Source organism: Musca domestica, unplaced genomic scaffold (genome assembly GCF_030504385.1).
Source record: "Musca domestica strain aabys unplaced genomic scaffold, Musca_domestica.polishedcontigs.V.1.1 47, whole genome shotgun sequence".
NCBI lineage: Eukaryota > Metazoa > Arthropoda > Insecta > Diptera > Muscidae > Musca > Musca domestica.
In genome coordinates this window covers 7,413,127-7,430,185 of record NW_026712338.1, presented here as the reverse complement: position 1 = coordinate 7,430,185, position 17,059 = coordinate 7,413,127, and the positions used below count along the sequence as shown (strand labels likewise).

The window sequence follows — 17,059 nt, the reverse complement described above, 5'->3', positions numbered from 1 at the left end:
TGTCAAAATCGAACTAAGTCAACCTAAAACTCCTTTGTTCCTCTACGAAGAATCCAGCCGATGACTTATGCCAGTCAAATAAGCGTTTTATGTATTCCCAGCTTTACACCTTTAGTCATTCGAAGTTTTGTTATTAAACGGCATCTCCCGTCGTTACCGTGAAATATAAAGAAATATTTAACTGAAAAGTCACCTTTGTGAACTGTAATACATACCTTTTGCATCATTTGTAAATAAACCTGAACTAAAGTATATTTAGTGGAAATACTCACCTCCGAACTGTAATACTTACCTTTCCATACTTATTTAATAAACTTGAATTAAAATTTGAAAACAATTATTTTTGTGGACAAAAAAATTTATGCGCAACGTCGAATTTTAGGTAACGCTGTAAATTTTGCAAGTAGTTTCCGTGTGGTGGAGGGTATTTAAGATTTTAATAGATACATGGTATATTAAATATACATATTGAATTTATTCAAATTAAGATTGCTAAGTGCAACATATCCATTTTACGTTTAACGACACATTAACAGCTTCAGGCCGCAATGGAACCAGTAGTCAACAAATTTGTAGACCAGATGAGTCAGCGCATTAAGAAGTTCCAGATTGTTTTCCATCAGGAGACACAATGCAAACTGGAATAAGCGCCAAATGCAGAAAATGTACTTATATTTTAAAGAAACCCTAATTAATTTCACACGACCTTTTATTTTTAAATATATAGTTGTATTTTGGCAATATGAATCTAAATCCTCGTATTTTGGGCTATATTTATATTCATTCAATTAAGCAACTCTCTAAAACGCATACTTTAGTGATAACTTACTACAATTTTTAAATTATAAGCAACAATAAAATAAACAATTTACTTATACCTGGATTCTTGACATTAAAAACTTTTTAAATATACTACAACATACATAGTTTGTACATAACATACAAAAGAAATACAAACAGAGGAAATAATTATGCTTATTTGGTTATTCTGTTTTGGTTAGAGCTCTCTTTTGGATTTTATCTACAGGTTTAACGTCACCATTATTGAGCGATTTTTTTCAGAGATTTCGCTGTCGCTCGATCTTATATCACCAGACATCTGTAAAGGAAATGAATTATCAATGAGACTGCAATGTGTTCTTAAATCAAAATGCTCACCAACCCCTTTTGTAAAGAATTTATTACAATCTTAAGTATCATGTACGTCCAAACAATGTGAAAGGCAAGCAACATAATGAGTAAAGTGTTGAAAATATTATACGCTGGGAACATTGGAAAAATCCTCGGCGCTTCATATCATATAAAAATCAATTGTTGTTTGTTGGTAACGGAATCAGTTGAAAACGGCTGGACCGATTTGCATAATTTTTTGTACAAACGTTTGTCATACCCCGAGTTAGGTTTTTAAAGAAAAAAATATTGACCACGCCTCCTTTTACGCCCACTATTTCGATTTATCTAAAATCCTTATATTTCCCAAATAAACAAGATATTGGTTTAAAAATTATTGCACGAGATACTGTTGACCTTCCCTCCAACCTTAAGTATTTGTTTGGGGGCTGAGGAACTGACCACGCATACTTTTTTATCTATCTATACATCTATATATATAAATGAAAGTTGTGTTAGTTACTACGCTTATAACTTAAGAACCGCTGAACTGATTTTAATGATTCATACAAATTCGGAATTGTCTCCTATCCGAAAAGGATAATATACAAAAAAAAATCATGTAAAATGTGATATATTAACATTTTCATTTTGACTTTTGAAATGTACAATAGTAATGTTTTATTTTGCATGATTTTTTTCCATTTTGACTTACTTTTTTCTAATGTACATTTGTAGTGTTTTTTATATTTTATTTTTGAATTCGAATATCATAATATCAATTTATTTAATTGACTTGATTTCTTGAGAACTGAAATTGATGACGGGTTACATGGAAGTGTAGTACCGAATTATGTGGTGGCGAAACGGAATAGATGATATCGAAATAATTTAACGCGGTCACACCAAAGTTAGAAGATAATAACCTTTTTAAAATCGCTAAAAAAAAAAATTACGAAAAAAGAGATCTCATTACAAAAATTCTCAAAACGGGAAAATATCGAAAAAAATGTCCAATGGAATTGAATTTTAAAATAAAAGTACATTCTATTGACAAACTTTGTAAGGATCTTTAAACAGTTGCTGTAAAAAATCAGCGAACAAGTTGAAGATTTTTTCAATTTGTTATTATTCTTTTGTCATTTTTTTTTTTCAATTTGTATTATCATATTGAATTCAGTGGATTTTTTGTGAACGAAATAAAGAATAATTTTTCACTATATACAATTTTTCACCAAAAAATGAAATAAGTGCGAAATACGATTGTAACTAACATCTACCTTTTAACTCCAGGGCCTACATCGTGCTTCAGCTGGAAGATGCGCAGACATTTAAACAAACAAAAATGACCGAAAAAGACTAATGGGGCTCATTTCAAAGCGTGGACCTACTTCTTTCGTGTGACAATAATCCGTCCAATGAGAGCTCAAAATGCAAAAATTTTTGGGACTACAATCAGTAAAGTACCAAATATAAAGGGTGCAAAATAGTAGAGCGAATGGGACTTTTAGTAAGAAAAGGATTTCTATCCTTCCAAAAATTCTTCCCGAACACTTAAGATACCTTAAATCGCTTTTGCATGACCTGCAATATGATATATGATATCGATCATAAATAACCATTGTATGATTTAAGCTATTTTTGAAGTCTTCGTCATTTTCTTCTATTTTTGGCCAAATATCTTTGTTTCTAAGGGAGTAGAAAATTCTCGGAGTAGGGCCCATATTGATCTTGACCACTAAAAAATTGTATTTATGCTACCCTGGCGTAAGGAACCATCGTACAGATAATTGCCACATAGAAATTTATTCATGTAAAGTCCCCACATTGGAGTATCCCAAGTCCACTTTCACATCTAATGTGTGGTCAGAAAAGAAAATTTTGTATTCTATTGAATTTGTAACCCCCAAGAGAATATTGGTTGGGAACGTAGATATAGATGTACATCCCAAATCAAATAAATTGTGAAAAACAAGAACAAATTATAAATATAAGAAAGTAGCACGTGACCGAATATTTGTTGAATCGTCATTGAATTATACTATGATGAAAAATATGGACTTTATGGCGTCTCCAATTTACAATTTAAATGACAAATAAAATTAGTTCTCATCTTACGGTAATTGGAGTAAAATAGTAATTATATTTGATTATCCTGAAATCAGTCTGCCCTCAATTATGAGATGGATAAAATTATTTTTACTTATTTAAATCACGTGAATTTTTTTCAGTTTGACATGTTATGTTGTTCTGCTATATTTTCGATTTGGCCTCTATTTGTCATCTTGGATTATAAGGGGTGAAGAAAGTTTTCAATGTAGGTCGATGTTTCGCAGTAGTGCCCATATGAAGGTACTTCCTGATTTTACCTTATTTCAAAGGATTTGGCTAAAAATGTGTATTTGGGGGAGTGAAAATCGTACACAAAAATTTCAACATATCTACAAATTTTAGAATTTTCTCCATGTAATAGTACCCCCACAAGTCCACCTTTTGGCGGACTTATGAGAACTCTAATGCACAATCTGAGGTGTTAATGGGTTTAAAAAAGTAATTAACTTTGGCTATTCTTAAATCATTCAGCCCTCAATTATGAGGTGTACAAAATACAGTAAATTCCAAATTACTGCTCATTTGACTAAAAACTAAAAATTAATCGACCAGTACATGAACACTTATAACAGTCATATCTTTGAATAATTAGGCTTTGACAAATATGCATAATAGACTAAAACTACGGGCCGGCAACGCGGACCGGGCCAGCTAGTAAATATATATATATATATTTATATATATATATATATATATATATATATATATATATATATATATATATATATCTATATATATATATATATATATATATATATATATATATATATATATATCTTCTATCTATTCTATTTCTATCTATATATATATATAAAAATCAATTGTTGTTTGTTGGTAACGGAATCAGTTGAAAACGGCTGGACCGATTTGCATAATTTTTTGTACAAACGTTTGTCATACCCCGAGTTAGGTTTTTAAAGAAAAAATATTGACCACGCCTCCTTTTTACGCCCACTATTTCGATTTATCTAAAATCCTTATATTTCCCAAATAAACAAGATATTGGTTTAAAATTTTTTACACGAGATACTGTTGACCCTCCCTCCAACCCTAAGTATTTGTTTGGGGGCTGAGGAACTGATCACGCATACTTTTTAATCTATTTATACATCTACTAGCTGGCCCGGTCCGCGTTGCCGGTCCGTAGTTTTAGTCTTTAATGCAAATTTTGCATAGCATAATATTTCACAAATCTAGCTCATATTAAAATTTAAATATTGATTCGACTAAATAGAAATAAGTAACTATGGAAGGAGGGCAAAATAATTTCTGAATAGTCAAAGTTAATTACGCTTTTACACCCATTACCATAGCACCTCAAATTGCGCATTAGAGTCCCCAAAAAGTCTATGTTCTTGTTCATAGTAAAATTCAATGACGATTAAACAATACCCGCGTTGTTGTCCGCCAATCGGCAAACATCACTATAGATCGGCGGGCCTGGAGACTATATGGGGACTGTACCAAAATATTTAAGTATGTTGACATTTTTCTGTAAGATGGTTCTCTATTCACAAAGTAGCCTAAATACAGCAATTAATGGCCAAATCAGTTGAAAAACGTGGCCAACACCACGGTCACAGCTGAAATCAGGGATACATTTATATAAGGGTTATACCAAAACGTGGCCTAACCAATATTCGCTTGGGGGTTACAAATTCAATAGAAAACAAAATTTTCTACTAGCTGGCCCGGTCCGCGTTGCCGGTCCGTAGTTTTAGTCTTTAATGCAAATTTTGCATAGCATAATATTTCACAAATCTAGCTCATATTAAAATTTAAATATTGATTCGACTAAATAGAAATAAATAACTATGGAAGGAGGGCAAAATAATTTCTGAATAATCAAAGTTAATTACGCTTTTACACCCATTACCATAGCACCTCAAATTGCGCATTAGAGTCCCCAAAAAGTCTATGTTCTTGTTCATAGTAAAATTCAATGACGATTAAACAATACCCGCGTTGTTGTCCGCCAATCGGAAAACATCACTATAGATCGGCGGGCCTGGAGACTATATGGGGACTGTACCAAAATATTTACGTATGTTGACATTTTTCTGTAAGATGGTTCTCTACTAACAAAGTAGCCTAAATACAGCAATTAATGGCCAAATCAGTTGAAAAACGTGGCCAACACCACGGTCACAGCTGAAATCAGGGATACATTTATATAAGGGTTATACCAAAACGTGGCGCAACCAATATTCTCTTGGGGGTTACAAATTCAATAGAAAACAAAATTTTCTTTTCTGACCACCAATTAGATGTGAAAGTGGACTTGGGGATACTCCAATGTGGGGACTTTACTTAAATTAAGTCCTATGTGGCAATTATCTGTATGATGGTTCCCTACCCCAGAGTAGCATAAATACAATTTTTAGCCAAATCAATTAATGAATGTGGTCAAGACCGAAATGGGCCCTACTCTGAACATTTCAAACTTTATGCGAAGAGGTTCTCCACCTCCTTAGAAACAAAGATGCCAAACAATGGCCAAAATATTAAAAAAGTGACCAAGACACCAAAAATAGCTTAAATCATACGATGGTTATATAAATATGAAATCGGGTTGTACCCTTATCCGTGAATTATGATCGATATCATGAACGGCAAAATCGATTTAAGGTATCTTGAATGTTTGGGAAGATTTTCTGGAAGGATAGAAATCCTTTTCTTACTTAGAGTCCCATTCGCTCTACTATTTTCCACCCTTTTTATTTGGTATTTTCTGATTGTACATTGGACGGATTATTGTGAAAGGAAAGAAGTAGTTCCACGCTTTGAAATGAGCCCCATTAGGCTTTTTCGGTAATTTTTGTTTGTTCAAATGTGTTCGCATCTTCCAGCTGAACCACGATGTCGGCCCTGGAGTTGAAAGGTTGATGTCAGTTAACATCGTATTTCCCACTTATTTCATTTTTTGGTGAAAATTTGTATATAGTGAAAATTTTTCAATTAGATAATACAAATTGAAAAAAAAAATGACAAAAGAAGAATAACACATTGAAAAAATCTTCAACTTGTTTTGGATATTATCCTTTTCGGAGAGGAGACAATTCCGAATTTGTATGAATCGTTAAAATCAATCCAGCGGTTCTTAAGTTATAAGCGTAGTAACTAACACAACTTTCTTTTATATATATAGATATTGTTGTTTGAAAATAAACCTTTTAAAAATTTGCCTTGAGTGAAAAATATAAAATGGAATTTTACAAAAATCATTTCTTGCAAGTGCTTTCAAAATGAACATTTTACATATTAAAAAATTGCAATGCCGTCAAATGGTGTAAAATGTTCGGGGCTCTACTTCATTCCCAGTAACCTCAACATTTGCTATGAATAGTTTTAAAAATTTTAAAGAGAATTGACTGATATAAATCATCTCTATGGAGGGTATGCCATTTCAAACCTACGAATACTATTCAAACAGTAAAACAAAAAATCCTTTCTTTAAACGGCATGCAATGTAGTTTGAAGAGGATAAATTTGAAGAAAATGTATGTAAAAACAAGTAAAAAACATTAAGTTCGGCCGGGCCAAACTTTTAATACCCTCCACCTTAGGGTAAAAGAAACATTAGAAGAAATGTGGCAAAAACCATTAAAATGCCGAATATCGGGAGGTACCGTTATATGGGGGCTACACCAAAACGTGGACCCATAATTACAATGTTTCGCTACACATTAGGACCCACAAATACCAATTTTTAGACAAATCAGTGAAAAAATGTTGCAAAAACCATCAAAATACCGAATATCGAGATGTACCGTTATATGGGGGCTATATCAAATCATGGACCCATGCATGCAATATTTCGCCACCGAAGCTGGAACCCATTATGACCAACAAATACCAATGTGGCAAAAAATGTGGCAAAAATCATCAAATTACCGAATATCGGGAGGTACCGTTATATAGGGGCTATACCAAAAAGTGGACCTATAATTACAATGTTTCGCTACACGAACTAGGACCCGTTATGACCCACAAATACCAATTTTTAGACAAATCAGTGAAAAAATGTGGCAAAAACCATAAAATACCGAATATCGGGAGGTACTGTTATATGGGGGCTATACCAAAACATGGACCCTTACATGCAATGTTTCGCCACCAATGTACAATCAGAAAAATACCAAATATAAAGGATGCAAAATAGTAGAGCGAATGGGACTCTTAGTAAGAAAATTCTTCCAAAAATTCTTCCTGAACATTCAAGATACCTTAAATCGCTTTTGCAGGTCATGATATCGATCATAAATAACCATCGTATGATTTAAGACATTTTTGGAGTCTTCGCCACTTTCTTCTATTTTTGGCCCTTATTTGGCATCTTTGTTTCTAAGGGGGTAGAGAACCTCTTCGCATAAGATTTTCGGAGTAGGGCCCATATTGGTCTTGACCACTAAAAAATTGTATTTATGCTACCCTGGGGTAAAGAACCATCGTACAGATAATTGCCACATATAAATTTATTCATGTAAAGTCCCCACATTGGAGTATCCCCAAGTCCACTTTCACATCTAATGTGTGGTCAGAAAAGAAAAATTTGTATTCTATTGAATTTGTAACCCCCAAGAGAATATTGGTTGGGAACGTAGATTTGGGATATACATCTATATGAAAAAAAATTGTGAAAACATGAACAAATTACAAATATAAGAAAGTAGCACGGGACCGAATATTTGTTGAATCGTCATTGAATTATACTATGATGAAATATATGGACTTTGTGGGGTCTCCAATTTACAATTTAAATGACAAATAAAATAAGTTCCCATATTACGGTAATGGGTGTAAAATAGTAATTACATTTGACTATTCTGAAATCAGTCTGACCTCAATTATGATTGACACAAAAATTTCAACATATCTACAAATTTTAGAATTTTCTCTAAGTAATAGTACTCCCTCAAGTCCACCTTTTGGCGGACAAACAGACCGACATAGTCAGGGCGACTTATGAGGACTCTAATGCACATTCTGAGGTGGTAATGGGTTTAAAAAAGTAATAAACTTTGCCTATTCTTAAATCAATTAGCCCTCAATTATGAGTTGTACAAAGTACAGTAAATTCCAAATTACTGCTATTTGACTAACAATTAAAAACTAATCGACCAGTACGTGAACATTTATAACATTAATATCTTTGAATAATTATGCTTTGACAAATATGCATAATAGACAAAAACTACGGGCCGGCAACGCGGACCGGGCCAGCTAGTATATATATATATATATATATATATATATATATATATATATATATATATATATATATATATATGGCGTAAAAATGAGAAAATTGAACATTTTGTTCTTACTAAATTTCCAATACAATCTACTATTTTCCAGCCTTTATATTTGGTATTTCATTGCGACTACAATCAGTGAAATACCAAATATAACGGTTGCAAAATAGTAGATTGCATTTGAAATTTGGTAAGAAAAAGATTTATATCCTTCCAGAAAATGTTGATGATACTAAAAAAGGGAAACGTAGGTATGTTACGAAAATGTTTTTAGTAATTACATCTTTGTATAGTTTAATTTAATTGAAGCAAAAAATGCAATTTTTAATAATAAAATGAAAGTATTTAGACGTTTTCGATTTTTGATCACGTTTTCTCTCATATGATTAAAAGATTTTTGTGTACGAGAACACACCTTACCATAAAGTGTAACCAAAAATGGTGTTCGACTCTTTGAGAACAATCAGGAACATAAAAAATATAATAACAATTTTTTTTTGACACTTTGAAGATTTATTACTTTACTCAGAAAATATTTGTGGTACAAATTCTATAAGAAAATCGAACTTATAAAAATCTAACTTTAATATATTTATTTACTATTTATTTCGGAAAAAATTTGATCAAAAGTAAAAGTTCTACTATTTTTTGATGTATACGAATAGTTAGTGGTATGTATTTGTTTTGTTGTTATAGCGGTACATGCCATTGTTTCGAATTCATCCACTAAAAGGGCTAATATGAAATGTCCATAAAACTTTGTACGAGAAATAGCGTGGCGGAACGCGCCGTTCGATAATTTTATAATATGTATATGTCGACGTATTTTTGTTTACTCCCTATTTAATACAATATGCATTGTTGAAAGAATATATTTTTTATGCATTGTCCTATAGTTATTTTTTAAGATGTTTATTTCGGCTCATATTTCTCATTTATTTCAAAATAATATATTTTCATATTATTCGAAGTAGACTTTTTATATGTGTATTGTCTAAAGCATGCCTGCTTTTGCTTATTTTTAAATAGGAAAATGTAGATTTGCTGTTATATTTGTATATTTGGAATATTTCTCTAAAATCGAATACATTGCATTACGTATGAAAAGTAGTATCCAATCTCATAATTCCAACTGAATTTACGGCGTTACTCATGAAATTTCACACGAACATGGATTGTTACTAAAATCTATTAATATTTCAATTTTCAAAAGATCTTTGAACCTTGCTTTGGTTGATAAATTCTTTGAGATCAATTTAAAACGCAAAATTCAAGAAAAATAATGAATGTTATATTTATTTCATTGAAAAAATATCACTTCGAAAAAGACGGCATTGATCAGCCTTATTATACCCTCCACCTTGGAAAGGAGGGTATATTAACTTTGTCATTCCGTTTGTAACATCCTTAAATATTCTTCTTAGATCCCATAAAGTATATATATTCATAATCAGCATAAAATTCTAAGTCGATTTAACGATGTCCGTCTGTCTGTCTGTCTGTCCGTCTGTCTGTCTGTCTGTTGAAATCACGATACAGCCCACATTATTTGACGTAGAGCGTCAAAATTTAGCAGAGGTATTTGCATTGTGTCTAGGATGGTTGGTATTGAAAATGAGATATATCGGTCCACGTTCTGGTATAGTCCCCATATAACTGTACCTCCCGATATTCGGTATTTTGATGATTTATGCCACATTTTTTCACGGATTTGTCTGGAAATTAGTATTTGTAGGTCATAACGGGTCCCTGAGCGTGTGGCAAAACATTGCATGTATAGGTCCACGTTGTGGTATAGCCCCCATATAAAGGTACCTCCCGATATTCGGTATTTTAGTTTTTTTTTTGCCACATTTTTTCACGGATTTGTCTAAAAATTGGTATTTGTGGGTCATAATGGGTTCCAGCTCCGGTGGCGAAACATTGCATGTAAGGGTCCATGTTTTGGTATAGCCCCCATATAACGGTACCTCCCGATATTCGGTAATTTGATGATTTTTGCAACCTTTTTTCACGGATTTGTCTGAAAATTGGTATTTGTTGTTCATAATGGGTTCCAGCTCCGGTGGCGAAACATTGCATGTAAGGGTCCATGTTTTGGTATAGCCCCCATATAACAGTACCTCCCGATATTCGGTATTTTTATGGTTTTTGCCACATTTTTTCACTGATTTGTCTAAAAATTGGTATTTGTGGGTCATAACGGGTCCTAGTTCGTGTAGCGAAACATTGTAATTATAGGTCCACTTTTTGGTATAGCCCCTATATAACGGTACCTCCCGATATTCGGTAATTTGATGATTTTTGCCACATTTTTTGCCACATTGGTATTTGTTGGTCATAATGGGTTCCAGCTTCGGTGGCGAAATATTGCATGCATGGGTCCATGATTTGATATAGCCCCCATATAACGGTACATCTCGATATTCGGTATTTTGATGGTTTTTGCAACATTTTTTCACTGATTTGTCTAAAAATTGGTATTTGTGGGTCCTAATGTGTAGCGAAACATTGTAATTATGGGTCCACGTTTTGGTGTAGCCCCCATATAACGGTACCTCCCGATATTCGGCATTTTAATGGTTTTTGCCACATTTCTTCTAATGTTTCTTTTACCCTAAGGTGGAGGGTATTAAAAGTTTGGCCCGGCCGAACTTAATGTTTTTTACTTGTTTTTACATACATTTTCTTCAAATTTATCCTCTTCAAACTACATTGCATGCCGTTTAAAGAAAGGATTTTTTGTTTTACTGTTTGAATAGTATTCGTAGGTTTGAAATGGCATACCCTCCATAGAGATGATTTATATCAGTCAATTCTCTTTAAATTTTTTATACTATTCATAGCAAATGTTGAGGTTACTGGGAATGAAGTAGAGCCCCGGACATTTTACACCATTTGACGGCATTGCAATTTTTTAATATGTAAAATGTTCATTATGAAAGCACTTGCAAGAAATGATTTTTGTAAAATTCCATTTTATATTTTTCACTCAAGGCAAATTTTTAAAAGGTTTATTTTCAAACAACAATATAAATTTATAAAACAACATTTTTGTCATAGTCAATAAATTTTCAATGGAATAAATTAAATAACATGGACTTTCAAAAAAAGTTTCTAAGGCATATAAAGAACATATTGCTGATCTGTTTATTTTGTTTTTTTGAACATGTTACATAGGGTGTCTGAAAATGATCGGATTGAATAGCAATTTCAATGCCTATGAATATATTCACAACATATTGTATATTGTCGCCATCTCAAATCATTTAAAACAATAGCACACTACACCATTTATCAGAAGATAATACAAAGAAATCAATGCATTGCATTGCTTGTTAACACTTGATGTCATCTAACATTCACAACCAACTATAGCGAATCATGCGAATTATCGTACTAACATAAATGGGTTTCTGGTGGAAAATTTTATTTCAAGTTTATTATTTACTTTTTTCCAACAGAAAACACAAAAGTATGTTATAAAATTTCGGCGAAGTCAGATTACATTAAGCTAAAATATTTGCCGCACTTATCAGTTTTTTTTATATTTCGACCTCCATTATTTGCACTGCATTAGAATGTGAACGAACAGTAAATGAATCAATTTTATTGCTTGACATGTAACGGCTCTAAAAACGACTTTAGTTCATATTGTCGAATTAATTCATGTCAAAAGCAATGAAAGAACGAAGGCATAAAAATTAATCATTTCATTTCGAACTCTGGTGTCTGCCGATTGGTAGGGTTCAAATGTGGAATATTTTTACGCTTTTCCATTCATATATTGTTAATTACCAATTCGAATTAGGTCTACTTTTTAAATATTAAAATATGTTAGTAGACTGTTTTTCCAATTTGATTAATTTTTTTTAATTGACTGGCGAAACTGAATAGATGATGTAGAAACAATTGAACACGGTCACACCAAAGTTAAAAGATAATTACTTTTTGAAAATCGTTAGGAAGGAAAAAAGAGACAACATCTCATTCCAAAAATTCTAAAATTGGGAAATAATTGAGGAAAATATTGCAATGAAATCGGATTTTAACATAATAGTACATTCTATTGACAATCTTCGTAAGGACCTTTAAACAAAAACCAGCAAACAAGTTGAAGATTTTTTTCATACAATTTCGGAATGTTATCTTGGAAAAAAAATCGCGTAAAAATATACCAATAAAAATATGAATGAAAAAAATCTTTTTGACGTGAAATTTTTTCTATTTTTCATATTATATTGAAGAGTAAATTTTTTATTGTTTTGAATTCTGAATGAATGATATTAAAATATGATACTAAATATTGGTCTTTCATTTCTAAAATTCGCATATAGCTTCCAACTCCAGGATTTAAACAAACAAAAATGACTGACAAAAATTTATGGGGCTCATTTTGAAACTTAAAATGTACTTAAAATCGGGTTGTACCCTTATATGAGGGTTATGACCCATATAATAACCAGCAAAAGCGATGTAAGGTATCTTGAACGTTTAGGATATATATATATATATATATATATATATATATATATATATATATATATATATATATATATATATATATTTATTTATATATATATATATATATATATATATATATATTATTTTGATGATTTATGCCACATTTTTTCACGGATTTGTCTGGAAATTAGTATTTGTAGGTCATAACGGGTCCCTGAGCATGTGGCAAAACATTGCATGTATAGGTCCACGTGGTATAGCCCCCATATAAAGGTACCTCCCGATATTCGGTATTTTAGTTTTTTTTTTTGCCACATTTTTTCACGGATTTGTCTAAAAATTGGTATTTGTGGGTCATAATGGGTTCCAGCTCCGGTGGCGAAACATTGCATGTAAGGGTCCATGTTTTGGTATAGCCCCCATATAACGGTACCTCCCGATATTCGGTAATTTGATGATTTTTGCAACCTTTTTTCACGGATTTGTCTGAAAATTGGTATTTGTTGTTCATAATGGGTTCCAGCTCCGGTGGCGAAACATTGCATGTAAGGGTCCATGTTTTGGTATAGCCCCCATATAACAGTACCTCCCGATATTCGGTATTTTTATGGTTTTTGCCACATTTTTTCACTGATTTGTCTAAAAATTGGTATTTGTGGGTCATAAAGGGTCCTAGTTCGTGTAGCGAAACATTGTAATTATAGGTCCACTTTTTGGTATAGCCCCTATATAACGGTACCTCCCGATATTCGGTAATTTGATGATTTTTGCCAAATTTTTTGCCACATTGGTATTTGTTGGTCATAATGGGTTCCAGCTTCGGTGGCCCATATAACGGTACATCCCGATATTCGGTATTTTGATGGTTTTTGCAACATTTTTTCACTGATTTGTCTAAAAATTGGTATTTGTGGGTCCTAATGTGTAGCGAAACATTGTAATTATGGGTCCACGTTTTGGTGTAGCCCCCATATAACGGTACCTCCCGATATTCGGCATTTTAATGGTTTTTGCCACATTTCTTCTAATGTTTCTTTTACCCTAAGGTGGAGGGTATTAAAAGTTTGGCCCGGCCGAACTTAATGTTTTTTACTTGTTTTTACATACATTTTCTTCAAATTTATCCTCTTCAAACTACATTGCATGCCGTTTAAAGAAAGGATTTTTTGTTTTACTGTTTGAATAGTATTCGTAGGTTTGAAATGGCATACCCTCCATAGAGATGATTTATATCAGTCAATTCTCTTTAAATTTTTTATACTATTCATAGCAAATGTTGAGGTTACTGGGAATGAAGTAGAGCCCCGGACATTTTACACCATTTGACGGCATTGCAATTTTTTAATATGTAAAATGTTCATTATGAAAGCACTTGCAAGAAATGATTTTTGTAAAATTCCATTTTATATTTTTCACTCAAGGCAAATTTTTAAAAGGTTTATTTTCAAACAACAATATAAATTTATAAAACAACATTTTTGTCATAGTCAATAAATTTTCAATGGAATAAATTAAATAACATGGACTTTCAAAAAAAGTTTCTAAGGCATATAAAGAACATATTGCTGATCTGTTTATTTAGTTTTTTTGAACATGTTATATAGGGTGTCTGAAAATGATCGGATTGAATAGCAATTTCAATGCCAATGCCAAAATATTGTATATTGTCGCCATCTCAAATCATTTAAAACAATAGCACACTACACCATTTATCAGAAGATAATACAAAGAAATCAATGCATTGCATTGCTTGTTAACTCTTGATGTCATCTAACATTCACAACCAACTATAGCGAATCATGCGAATTATCGTACTAACATAAATGGGTTTCTGGTGGAAAATTTTATTTCAAGTTTATTATTTACTTTTTTCCAACAGAAAACACAAAAGTATGTTATAAAATTTCGGCGAAGTCAGATTACATTAAGCTAAAATATTTGCCGCACTTATCAGTTTTTTTATATTTCGACCTCCATTATTTGCACTGCATTAGAATGTGAACGAACAGTAAATGAATCAATTTTATTGCTTGACATGTAACGGCTCTAAAAACGACTTTAGTTCATATTGTCGAATTAATTCATGTCAAAAGCAATGAAAGGACGAAAGCATAAAAATTAATCATTTCATTTCGAACTCTGGTGTCTGCCGATTGGTAGGGTTCAAATTTGGAATATTTTTACGCTTTTCCATTCATATATTGTTAATTACCAATTCGAATTAGGTCTACTTTTTAAATATTAAAATATGTTAGTAGACTGTTTTTCCAATTTGATTAATTTTTTTTAATTGACTCGATTTCTTGAGAACTGAAATTGCAGGCAGTTCACAGTACCGGATGAAGTTTAGTACCGAATTATGTGGTGGCGAAACTGAATAGATGATGTAGAAACAATTGAACACGGTCACACCAAAGTTAAAAGATAATTACTTTTTGAAAATCGTTAGGAAGGAAAAAAAGAGACAACATCTCATTCCAAAAATTCTAAAATTGGGAAATAATTGAGGAAAATATTGCAATGAAATCGGATTTTAACATAATAGTACATTCTATTGACAATCTTCGTAAGGACCTTTAAACAAAAACCAGCAAACAAGTTGAAGATTTTTTTCATACAATTTCGGAATGTTATCTTGGAAAAAAAATCGCGTAAAAATATACCAATAAAAATATGAATGAAAAAAATCTTTTTGACGTGAAATTTTTTCTATTTTTCATATTATATTGAAGAGTAAATTTTTTATTGTTTTGAATTCTGAATGAATGATATTAAAATATGATACTAAATGATGGTCTTTTATTTCTAAAATTCGCATATAGCTTCCAACTCCAGGATTTAAACAAACAAAAATGACTGACAAAAATTTATGGGGCTCATTTTGAAACTTAAAATGTACTTAAAATCGGGTTGTACCCTTATATGAGGGTTATGACCCATATAATAACCAGCAAAAGCGATGTAAGGTATCTTGAACGTTTAGGATATATATATATATATATATATATATATATATATATATATATATATATATATATATATATATATATATATATTATATATATATTATTTTGATGATTTATGCCACATTTTTTCACGGAATTGTCTGGAAATTAGTATTTGTAGGTCATAACGGGTCCCTGAGCATGTGGCAAAACATTGCATGTATAGGTCCACGTTGTGGTATAGCCCCCATATAAAGGTACCTCCCGATATTCGGTATTTTAGTTTTTTTTTTGCCACATTTTTTCACGGATTTGTCTAAAAATTGGTATTTGTGGGTCATAATGGGTTCCAGCTCCGGTGGCGAAACATTGCATGTAAGGGTCCATGTTTTGGTATAGCCCCCATATAACGGTACCTCCCGATATTCGGTAATTTGATGATTTTTGCAACCTATTTTCACGGATTTGTCTGAAAATTGGTATTTGTTGTTCATAATGGGTTCCAGCTCCGATGGCGAAACATTGCATGTAAGGGTCCATGTTTTGGTATAGCCCCCATATAACAGTACCTCCCGATATTCGGTATTTTTATGGTTTTTGCCACATTTTTTCACTGATTTGTCTAAAAATTGGTATTTGTGGGTCATAAAGGGTCCTAGTTCGTGTAGCGAAACATTGTAATTATAGGTCCACTTTTTGGTATAGCCCCTATATAACGGTACCTCCCGATATTCGGTAATTTGATGATTTTTGCCAAATTTTTTGCCACATTGGTATTTGTTGGTCATAATGGGTTCCAGCTTCGGTGGCCCATATAACGGTACATCCCGATATTCGGTATTTTGATGGTTTTTGCAACATTTTTTCACTGATTTGTCTAAAAATTGGTATTTGTGGGTCCTAATGTGTAGCGAAACATTGTAATTATGGGTCCACGTTTTGGTGTAGCCCCCATATAACGGTACCTCCCGATATTCGGCATTTTAATGGTTTTTGCCACATTTCTTCTAATGTTTCTTTTACCCTAAGGTGGAGGGTATTAAAAGTTTGGCCCGGCCGAACTTAATGTTTTTTACTTGTTTTTACATACATTTTCTTCAAATTTATCCTCTTCAAACTACATTGCATGCCGTTTAAAGAAAGGATTTTTTGTTTTACTGTTTGAATAGTATT

General features: G+C 32.1%; 1 long non-coding RNA gene across 5 annotated transcripts in view; it reads right to left on the bottom strand.

The window, feature by feature from the left end:
• Positions 1 to 320: 320 nt before the first annotated feature.
• LOC101893948 (uncharacterized) overlaps positions 321 to 17,059 on the bottom strand; it is a 33,471-nt gene continuing 16,732 nt past the window's right edge. For 3 of the 5 annotated variants that reach the window (XR_009343201.1, XR_009343202.1, XR_009343198.1), the window contains one exon: positions 321 to 2,049. This is a non-coding gene — a long non-coding RNA (uncharacterized LOC101893948). The remainder of the gene's footprint in view (positions 2,050 to 17,059) is intronic. The other 2 variants (XR_009343199.1, XR_009343200.1) reach the window with 2 other exon arrangements.